The 10,924-nt window shown below is 44.5% G+C and overlaps 7 non-coding genes across 7 annotated transcripts; all 7 read right to left on the bottom strand.

The window, feature by feature from the left end:
- Positions 1 to 4,426: 4,426 nt before the first annotated feature.
- trnag-ucc (transfer RNA glycine (anticodon UCC)) lies at positions 4,427 to 4,498 on the bottom strand. The gene has a single exon. It is a non-coding gene; the product is annotated as a tRNA-Gly (tRNA).
- A 1,165-nt stretch (positions 4,499 to 5,663) lies between these two features.
- On the bottom strand, positions 5,664 to 5,745 carry trnas-aga (transfer RNA serine (anticodon AGA)). The gene has a single exon. It is a non-coding gene; the product is annotated as a tRNA-Ser (tRNA).
- A 575-nt stretch (positions 5,746 to 6,320) lies between these two features.
- Positions 6,321 to 6,392, bottom strand: trnag-ucc (transfer RNA glycine (anticodon UCC)). Its single transcript has one exon. It is a non-coding gene; the product is annotated as a tRNA-Gly (tRNA).
- Positions 6,393 to 7,752: 1,360 nt separating this feature from the next.
- Positions 7,753 to 7,834, bottom strand: trnas-aga (transfer RNA serine (anticodon AGA)). The gene has a single exon. It is a non-coding gene; the product is annotated as a tRNA-Ser (tRNA).
- A 575-nt stretch (positions 7,835 to 8,409) lies between these two features.
- trnag-ucc (transfer RNA glycine (anticodon UCC)) lies at positions 8,410 to 8,481 on the bottom strand. The gene has a single exon. It is a non-coding gene; the product is annotated as a tRNA-Gly (tRNA).
- A 1,360-nt stretch (positions 8,482 to 9,841) lies between these two features.
- Positions 9,842 to 9,923, bottom strand: trnas-aga (transfer RNA serine (anticodon AGA)). Its single transcript has one exon. It is a non-coding gene; the product is annotated as a tRNA-Ser (tRNA).
- A 575-nt stretch (positions 9,924 to 10,498) lies between these two features.
- trnag-ucc (transfer RNA glycine (anticodon UCC)) lies at positions 10,499 to 10,570 on the bottom strand. The gene has a single exon. It is a non-coding gene; the product is annotated as a tRNA-Gly (tRNA).
- Between the last annotated feature and the right edge of the window lie 354 nt (positions 10,571 to 10,924).

Genomic DNA, 10,924 nt, shown 5'->3' with positions numbered 1-10,924 from the left:
AACCTGTTCAGAGAAAAAGCAATATCTAAACCAATTAGGTGCATAGAGGCACTTAACCTGCTTGAAAACCTGTCATTTATCCTAGATAAATATTACTGAGATACAGAGCACATCTATAATAACAACTAATAAGCCAAACCCTGTAAGATAATAACTAAACCTGCAGGATTATGAAGCTGAATTAAATGTGTGGACACCGCTAAGTTGATAAGCATGTTACACATTTTCTTTTATTTTTTATTTATGGTTTTTTTAGAACAGAGGCTGCATGCTATTAAAAGCGAACACATGCAGCTGTCTGTGAGCTCAGTTTCCCCTCACACTTCTGCTCTGTTTCTGGCAGCATTTTTCTTTGTCTTTTTGTATCCTGACTCATGTATGTTTTTGTTTGTTTTTGTTTTTTGATTATTTTGTTGGTTTGGAAACAAATTTGTGCCAATACTTGTGGATTATGGTGACACATAGTGATTAGGCATATGATTTACAAATGCATATGACTTACAAATACCCAGTTTTAGAACTGTGAGCTATGAACAATGCTATGTATGTATGTATGTATGTATAAACTTCAAAGTTTGAAATATGTAAGACGTGTGAATTCTTTGAAAAACTAGAAGGTATTTAAAAATGCCTCAAGTGAACAAAATTCTTGGTTGAGAGATGGAGCAGAATTAAAAGACAACCTCATGATGTGTAATGGCAAACCAGTCCTTCCAAAATCTTTGCATAAAACTGCTGCTTTGGTGACACACTCGAGGACTCATGTGTCATCAGGAGGGATGGTTTCTATTCTCAATAAACAATTCTATACAAAAAATTTTGAAAGTTCAGCAAAAGAGTTTATTAGAACATGTATGATTTGCCAAAAACACAATGCTCAAGGCAATTTAAGACTAAAACGAGGCCGGTTCCCTACACCGCCACACCCATTCCATACTATCCACATGGATTTTATAGAACTAAATGAATCTCAATCCTCCAAGTATGCACTTGTGATAATAGATGTATTTTCCAAGTGGCCAGAAATATACCCAGTGAAAAAAGCAGATGCAATTTCAGTAGCAAAATGTTTGTGCAACCATTTCATTCCAACATATGGCATTCCGTCTCTGATAAGATCAGATAATGGTACACATTTTGTAAATGAAGTAATAAGTAAAGTTTCTGAAGCTTTAGGCTTCAGCATAAAACATCATTGTTCTTATCATCCACAAAGTGCAGGATTAGTCGAGAGAACTAACGGCACAATTAAACAAAGATTGAGGAAATGTATGGAAGAAACTAAAAAACCATGGCCTGAATGTCTAAGCTTAAGTTATGGATGAGAGTAACTCAAGGAGCAGGTGGTCTAACGCCATTTGAAGTTGTACATGGCAGACCCTTCCCTCTCCCCATAACTAGTGAGCCAATTAATAAATCTATTGCCGAAACAACAATGGCAGAATGGATGACAAAACTGTTTGAGAATAAAGAAGTGATACTAAGCAATCAACTGCCGAGTGATCTATCTCCAGTCTCTTGCAGGTTGAACCCCGGTGATTGGATTCTGATTAAAGTCCTCCAGCGAAAAAATTGGAGTTCTCCACGGTGGGAGGGTCCCCATCAGGTGCTGCTTACTACACCAACAGCTTGCAAAATCGCTGAAAGACCTTCGTGGATCCATCAAAGTCACGTGAAGAGAGTGTTTGCACCACAATAAGACGCCGGTTCCCCCGACTCTCAAGTGATCCCCTGGTGAAGGAAAGGGCCGATTGGGTATACCCCGCCCTTTACCTTCTCGCCAGTGGTCTCCTCACTTGGAGCCCGGGTGTGCCTGGTCGCCCTGAAGAACAAACACATAATAAAGAGTGACCCCATCCCACCAAAGAGAGGAACCAATGACAACACCGGGGACGCCTGGAATGCAGAGAGCCAGCATGATGAATCTAGGAGAAGAAGAGCCACCAGCCCCAGCCCCAAAGCTGTTATGCTTAAGTTCTTGTCACTTTCAACGGAAACGGTTCATGTGCCGCCTGATCTGTCTGGTGGCCGGCGTCATCTTAGGGGTGATGCTCTTCTGGCTGATACCTGGAAGAGCCCACAGAATAACACCAACTATTCCCCGTCTCAAGAGGTGGACCCATGACAATTCCCATCTAACTGAGATGACCCAAGATCACATCCACCCTTGGATGAACAATGCCTGGTACCGATACCTATAGAACACCATAGAAGAAAAAGAATGTTATGTCTGTTCTCACATGCCTTCAACTTCAGTCTACCCCACCATATATGGTCGCATAATGGACAGTCACTGGCAAAGTGAATGTGCAGCAAGTTTTGCCAGCATTGGAAGACAACACTTTGCAATCGGCATGAAAGCTTCACTCCCAGGTGCAAAAGGCCTGAAGGATGGAACCTGTGACGACAAATTCTGGGTAGATATGACAGTAAAAAACAGAAATGCTTCTGTCCCTTTCCCTGTTTTTATGACCCATACAGAGAAGTGGCATCCTCTGTGCTTCTACCAAGCGGCAGGGCAAGGACGCCACCCCCTGGGCCATACCAGCAACTGCAACGCAACCTATGGAGGAGTAGGGTATGGGACAGTCAACCTAAATCAACAGACGTGCCAGAGAACTTCAAACTCTGGAACACCGGCGAGAAGGTAATCCACGCTCTGTTTCCTTGGACAGGAGTAGGAAAGCACGCACTACGAATAGAGACTTTAGACTATCGCTTTGGACTGTTTTTGAACGCTTCTGCCCGCATTGACAAATCACAGAATGAAGAAATTGATGCAATCCGCATCACTGTCATGCAACACAGAGTAGCTTTGGACATTGTTCTTGCAGAGAAAGGAGGTCTCTGCATATTGTTTAACAAGACATGTTGTACTTACATACCTGACAACATACACTCATTAAACATGACAAATGCTTTAAATGTTCTGAAACAACTAAGAGACGCTCAGCAACAGGACTACGTAACCAATGAGCAAGGCTGGTGGGACTGGTTGCTGAACGGCTCCTGGAAATCTTTGCTGATTAAAGGCCTGTTGGCCCTATGTACTATGATGTTTCTATTTTGCATTTTTGCTGCTTGCATTATCCCTTGTCTGAAACGCATGGTGATGAATATGTTTAACCATACTTTAGGAAATTATGTCTTGATCCAGAGAAATGTTGAGGATCCCTTTCGCCAGTATGATATGCTAAACATAGAGGACAGAGTGGAGAATTTCTATTCTTATTAGGAGCTGATGTTTAGATACTACACTGAATGACATGCAAGTTGAAAATGTGATTTAACAAGTGACTATGCATTGATATAAACCTGTGAAATATATTAACATCAGGAGGGAAATGTTAGAGATTTTCTACATTATACATTATAACCAAATCTCTATAATACAATATAATCAAGTGTGCCTTATATTCTAACCAAGTATGCCTTATATTTTGTGTGTTCATATATTTTCACATAAACAAGCCTATTGTTGAAGAATCACCTAACCAAGTCTATTGTTAAAGGAAAACTGATGCATTCCTTACCTCAGTGTCTGTGATGTCAGATAAAGCATGATATACTTCTGTATTCTTATCCCAGTGTGTGAAAGATCAGATAAGTTGATTTAATGTTTAACCTCTTCCCTGACAGTTAAAAGAGGAAGTACTATGTAACCCATTTTTGCCTTATAAATAAAGCAAGCGAGCCTGTGCTCGGTGTGTTTTGTCTTCTCAGAGACATTCACCCGTGCGCACGTTTTCTAATTACACTCTGAGTCGGTCTGCAGTTGTCTCATTTCTCTTACTTGTGTTTGAACAAATGTCTACCCCTGACAATCGCCTTGACCGCTCGGCCACAACAACCACATTGGGCTGTGGAACTACATACTTGAAAGACATACGTCTTCCAAGTCCTACGCCACACATCTTTCAAGTAGGATGTGCACAACAACGGCCACGCTGGATTGTAAATGCGGTAGCTGCATGACTTTGGTGCGAAAGCTTGTGGTTTTGCAGTTCCGTGAGATTGGTGCAGCACAGCTGCGGTTGAAGCTAGCTGGCTGACATTAGCTTGCTTGTTTGCATGAACAGTAACACACACAGCTGATGATTTTGCCACCGCAAAGAGCTGATCAGTACATGGTTAGTAAAATGTTATCTTCATTCCAAACATTCAGCACAAGATTTAAAGTGGGACTGGGTGTCTTTATGAAGAAGTAGCGTGTCCAATCCCAGTTTCATGTAAGAAGGTATAGGTATGAAGTGATGAGAACTCAAAGCCTGTGTGAACAGTGTCTTTCCACAGCAAACGGTAGCAGCGAGGCCGATGAAGAATGCACCTGGCCTGACATTGTAAGCATTTGCAGAAAGAGCGGAGAACGTTTTTAGTGTAAAACAGTACGCACCCCACATGCTTGAACAGCACTGCGAGTGGCAACTGCGATGGCCGGGAATCGAACCCAGGTCAACTGCTTGGAAGGCAGCTATGCTCGCCACTATACCACCATCGCTGTGAAAGACTACAACATCACTGATTCATTGTCCGGCTTATACAGATTTTCAGGACAATTAACAAGGTGGGCATTGTGATTACTCGCTTGTCAGGTTCTAAACTGGTCAAAAGGTAGATCACTAAAAAGACTAGTGCTTTCATGCAACTGCACATTTAATCTCATCAGCAAAGCTTCTTAGCTACTCAAGTGTGGCCTCTCACGCATTTAAACTCTTGCGTGATTTTTAGCACCTTGAGTCGCAATGGTCATGCGAGTTCTTCAGGTCACAGCAGACAAGGTGAGAATAGGTGTGAATCTGTCTTGGGACGAATCTGGGACGAGGACGTCTTTGGCTCCTCTTTCAAGTTATTGGACTTTGGCAAAAAGGTTTTACGCTTAATTCAAAAATGAGAGCAAGTGTCTGTGTCCCGAATACAAAGTGGGAGCTGGTTCCACAGAGAGGGGCCTGAAAAGTGATGGCTCTGCCTTCCATTGCACTTTAAAATCCCCTCGGAAGCCAGCAGTCTGAGAGCAAAGCACTCTGTTGGGATAATATGGCACTGTGAGATCTTGTAGACAAAATTGGTGGTGATTATTCAAGACCTTGTGTGTGAGGGCAAGTATTTGGATTTTTATTTGGGATTTAATTGGGAGCCAAGTGTACAAAGGCCGGCATAGTGGGTCTGTGGCCACTCTTGCTTGCGCTTTTGCGTGTCCGTCAGCCAGCTGTGGAGAAGAGCAAAGTTTTTACATGCAAAGAGCTGTAGTGAAAAGCAGTGTTCCAAACAATGAAATGTTTCCACTCCTTGTGCTTTTCATGCAGTAATGTTTGAAGCTATTTCTGCTGTTGTCCCATTCCCGGTGAAATCCGCTGTGCCTCCAATCCCGATCCCAGTCCTCTTGCAAAGCAATCAGCATTTGTCAGACGCATGAGTCATTGGCGGTACTCAGACTGGATCCTGGACGACTACACGGGGGCACGTGTGGGGTGGCTAAGAGTCCAATTGAAGGATGCCATGTTTACTGAATATGTGCCTAATTTTGTCAGGACATAGCTGGGTCCATTGCTTCTGCGTGCTCTATTTTCACAAGCAAAGGCCTGGCTCTTTCTCCTGGCACCTTCTCAGGTGATCTCCATGCCTTCTTCTCAAATCAACGTCTGGACTGCCGCAAAACAGCTGACCGTTGTCGACAGGATTCGAACCTGTGCGGGGAGACCCCAATGGATTTCTAGTCCATCGCCTTGACCGCTCGGCCACAACAACCACATTGGGCTGTGGAGCTACATACTTGAAAGACATACGTCTTCCAAGTCCTACGCCACACATCTTTCAAGTAGGATGTGCACAACAACGGCCACGCTGGATTGTAAATGCGGTAGCTGCATGACTTTGGTGCGAAAGCTTGTGGTTTTGCAGTTCCGTGAGATTGGTGCAGCACAGCTGCGGTTGAAGCTAGCTGGCTGACATTAGCTTGCTTGTTTGCATGAACAGTAACACACACAGCTGATGATTTTGCCACCGCAAAGAGCTGATCAGTACATGGTTAGTAAAATGTTATCTTCATTCCAAACATTCAGCACAATATTTAAAGTGGGACTGGGTGTCTTTATGAAGAAGTAGCATGTCCAATCCCAGTTTCATGTAAGAAGGTATAGGTATGAAGTGATGAGAACTCAAAGCCTGTTTGAACAGTGTCTTTCCACAGCAAACGGTAGCAGCGAGGCCGATGAAGAATGCACCTGGCCTGACATTGTAAGCATTTGCAAAAAGAGCGGAGAATGTTTTTAGTGTAAAATAGTACACAGCCCACATGCTTGAACAGCACTGCGAGTGGCAACTGCGATGGCCGGGAATCGAACCCGGGTCAACTGCTTGGAAGGCAGCTATGCTCGCCACTATACCACCATCGCTGTGAAAGACTACAACATCACTGATTCATTGTCCGGCTTATACAGATTTTCAGGACAATTAACAAGGTGGGCATTGTGATTACTCGCTTGTCAGGTTCTAACCTGGTCAAAAGGTAGATCACTAAAAACACTAGTGCTTTCATGAAACTGCACATTTAATCTTATCAGCAAAGCTTCTTTGCTACTCAAGTGTGGCCTCTCACGCATTTAAACTCTTGCGTGATTTTTAGCACCTTGAGAGTCGCAATGGTCACGCGAGTTCTTCAGGTCACAGCAGACAAGGTGAGAATAGGTGTGAATCTGTCTTGGGACGAATCTGGGACGAGGACGTCTTTGGCTCCTCTTTCAAGTTATTGGACTTTGGCAAAAAGGTTTTACGCTTAATTCAAAAATGAGAGCAAGTGTCTGTGTCCCGAATACAAAGTGGGAGCTGGTTCCACAGAGAGGGGCCTGAAAAGTGATGGCTCTGCCTTCCATTGCACTTTAAAATCCCCTCGGAAGCCAGCAGTCTGAGAGCAAAGCACTCTGTTGGGATGATATGGCACTGTGAGATCTTGTAGACAAAATTGGTGGTGATTATTCAAGACCTTGTGTGTGAGGGCAAGTATTTGGATTTTTATTTGGGATTTAATTGGGAGCCAATGAAGAGAGAAGTCCATATGGGGGAAATCTACTCTGTCCTTCCAGTCCCTGACTGTGCTCTGGATGCAGCGTTTTGGAAAACAGTGTAAAGGCTTTTCAGGAAGCTTTTAGGACACTGTGAAAATACTGAATTTGAATAGTGGAGGCTAGAAGTAGTGAATGTATCCTTCCTCTCTATCATTAGATGGAGAGAGTGTACAAAGGCCGGCATAGTGGGTCTGTGGCCACTCTTGCTTGCGCTTTTGCGTGTCCGTCAGCCAGCTGTGGAGAAGAGCAAAGTTTTTACATGCAAAGAGCTGTAGTGAAAAGCAGTGTTCCAAACAATGAAATGTTTCCACTCCTTGTGCTTTTCATGCAGTAATGTTTGAAGCTATTTCTGCTGTTGTCCCATTCCCGGTGAAATCCGCTGTGCCTCCAATCCCGATCCCAGTCCTTATGCAAAGCAATCAGCATTTGTCAGACGCATGAGTCATTGGCGGTACTCAGACTGGATCCTGGACGACTACACGGGGGCACGTGTGGGGTGGCTAAGAGTCCAATTGAAGGATGCCATGTTTACTGAATATGTGCCTAATTTTGTCAGGACATAGCTGGGTCCATTGCTTCTGCGTGCTCTATTTTCACAAGCAAAGGCCTGGCTCTTTCTCCTGGCACCTTCTCAGGTGATCTCCATGCCTTCTTCTCAAATCAACGTCTGGACTGCCGCAAAACAGCTGACCGTTGTCGACAGGATTCGAACCTGTGCGGGGAGACCCCAATGGATTTCTAGTCCATCGCCTTGACCGCTCGGCCACAACAACCACATTGGGCTGTGGAGCTACATACTTGAAAGACATACGTCTTCCAAGTCCTACGCCACACATCTTTCAAGTAGGATGTGCACAACAACGGCCACGCTGGATTGTAAATGCGGTAGCTGCATGACTTTGGTGCGAAAGCTTGTGGTTTTGCAGTTCCGTGAGATTGGTGCAGCACAGCTGCGGTTGAAGCTAGCTGGCTGACATTAGCTTGCTTGTTTGCATGAACAGTAACACACACAGCTGATGATTTTGCCACCGCAAAGAGCTGATCAGTACATGGTTAGTAAAATGTTATCTTCATTCCAAACATTCAGCACAATATTTAAAGTGGGACTGGGTGTCTTTATGAAGAAGTAGCATGTCCAATCCCAGTTTCATGTAAGAAGGTATAGGTATGAAGTGATGAGAACTCAAAGCCTGTTTGAACAGTGTCTTTCCACAGCAAACGGTAGCAGCGAGGCCGATGAAGAATGCACCTGGCCTGACATTGTAAGCATTTGCAAAAAGAGCGGAGAATGTTTTTAGTGTAAAATAGTACACAGCCCACATGCTTGAACAGCACTGCGAGTGGCAACTGCGATGGCCGGGAATCGAACCCGGGTCAACTGCTTGGAAGGCAGCTATGCTCGCCACTATACCACCATCGCTGTGAAAGACTACAACATCACTGATTCATTGTCCGGCTTATACAGATTTTCAGGACAATTAACAAGGTGGGCATTGTGATTACTCGCTTGTCAGGTTCTAACCTGGTCAAAAGGTAGATCACTAAAAACACTAGTGCTTTCATGAAACTGCACATTTAATCTTATCAGCAAAGCTTCTTTGCTACTCAAGTGTGGCCTCTCACGCATTTAAACTCTTGCGTGATTTTTAGCACCTTGAGAGTCGCAATGGTCACGCGAGTTCTTCAGGTCACAGCAGACAAGGTGAGAATAGGTGTGAATCTGTCTTGGGACGAATCTGGGACGAGGACGTCTTTGGCTCCTCTTTCAAGTTATTGGACTTTGGCAAAAAGGTTTTACGCTTAATTCAAAAATGAGAGCAAGTGTCTGTGTCCCGAATACAAAGTGGGAGCTGGTTCCACAGAGAGGGGCCTGAAAAGTGATGGCTCTGCCTTCCATTGCACTTTAAAATCCCCTCGGAAGCCAGCAGTCTGAGAGCAAAGCACTCTGTTGGGATGATATGGCACTGTGAGATCTTGTAGACAAAATTGGTGGTGATTATTCAAGACCTTGTGTGTGAGGGCAAGTATTTGGATTTTTATTTGGGATTTAATTGGGAGCCAATGAAGAGAGAAGTCCATATGGGGGAAATCTACTCTGTCCTTCCAGTCCCTGACTGTGCTCTGGATGCAGCGTTTTGGAAAACAGTGTAAAGGCTTTTCAGGAAGCTTTTAGGACACTGTGAAAATACTGAATTTGAATAGTGGAGGCTAGAAGTAGTGAATGTATCCTTCCTCTCTATCATTAGATGGAGAGAGTGTACAAAGGCCGGCATAGTGGGTCTGTGGCCACTCTTGCTTGCGCTTTTGCGTGTCCGTCAGCCAGCTGTGGAGAAGAGCAAAGTTTTTACATGCAAAGAGCTGTAGTGAAAAGCAGTGTTCCAAACAATGAAATGTTTCCACTCCTTGTGCTTTTCATGCAGTAATGTTTGAAGCTATTTCTGCTGTTGTCCCATTCCCGGTGAAATCCGCTGTGCCTCCAATCCCGATCCCAGTCCTTATGCAAAGCAATCAGCATTTGTCAGACGCATGAGTCATTGGCGGTACTCAGACTGGATCCTGGACGACTACACGGGGGCACGTGTGGGGTGGCTAAGAGTCCAATTGAAGGATGCCATGTTTACTGAATATGTGCCTAATTTTGTCAGGACATAGCTGGGTCCATTGCTTCTGCGTGCTCTATTTTCACAAGCAAAGGCCTGGCTCTTTCTCCTGGCACCTTCTCAGGTGATCTCCATGCCTTCTTCTCAAATCAACGTCTGGACTGCCGCAAAACAGCTGACCGTTGTCGACAGGATTCGAACCTGTGCGGGGAGACCCCAATGGATTTCTAGTCCATCGCCTTGACCGCTCGGCCACAACAACCACATTGGGCTGTGGAGCTACATACTTGAAAGACATACGTCTTCCAAGTCCTACGCCACACATCTTTCAAGTAGGATGTGCACAACAACGGCCACGCTGGATTGTAAATGCGGTAGCTGCATGACTTTGGTGCGAAAGCTTGTGGTTTTGCAGTTCCGTGAGATTGGTGCAGCACAGCTGCGGTTGAAGCTAGCTGGCTGACATTAGCTTGCTTGTTTGCATGAACAGTAACACACACAGCTGATGATTTTGCCACCGCAAAGAGCTGATCAGTACATGGTTAGTAAAATGTTATCTTCATTCCAAACATTCAGCACAATATTTAAAGTGGGACTGGGTGTCTTTATGAAGAAGTAGCATGTCCAATCCCAGTTTCATGTAAGAAGGTATAGGTATGAAGTGATGAGAACTCAAAGCCTGTTTGAACAGTGTCTTTCCACAGCAAACGGTAGCAGCGAGGCCGATGAAGAATGCACCTGGCCTGACATTGTAAGCATTTGCAAAAAGAGCGGAGAATGTTTTTAGTGTAAAATAGTACACAGCCCACATGCTTGAACAGCACTGCGAGTGGCAACTGCGATGGCCGGGAATCGAACCCGGGTCAACTGCTTGGAAGGCAGCTATGCTCGCCACTATACCACCATCGCTGTGAAAGACTACAACATCACTGATTCATTGTCCGGCTTATACAGATTTTCAGGACAATTAACAAGGTGGGCATTGTGATTACTCGCTTGTCAGGTTCTAACCTGGTCAAAAGGTAGATCACTAAAAACACTAGTGCTTTCATGAAACTGCACATTTAATCTTATCAGCAAAGCTTCTTTGCTACTCAAGTGTGGCCTCTCACGCATTTAAACTCTTGCGTGATTTTTAGCACCTTGAGAGTCGCAATGGTCACGCGAGTTCTTCAGGTCACAGCAGACAAGGTGAGAATAGGTGTGAATCTGTCTTGGGACGAATCTGGGACGAGGACGTCTTTGGCTCCTCTTTCAAGTTAT

The sequence above is a fragment of the Aulonocara sp. 'chitande type north' Nkhata Bay genome, linkage group LG9 (assembly GCF_057382095.1).
Source record: "Aulonocara sp. 'chitande type north' Nkhata Bay isolate Kocher_YH1m ecotype deep benthic linkage group LG9, A_spYH_male_GT1.1, whole genome shotgun sequence".
Lineage (NCBI taxonomy): Eukaryota > Metazoa > Chordata > Actinopteri > Cichliformes > Cichlidae > Aulonocara > Aulonocara sp. 'chitande type north' Nkhata Bay.
Note: the sequence above shows the minus strand (reverse complement) of the source record. Positions and strands in the feature narration are given on the sequence as shown.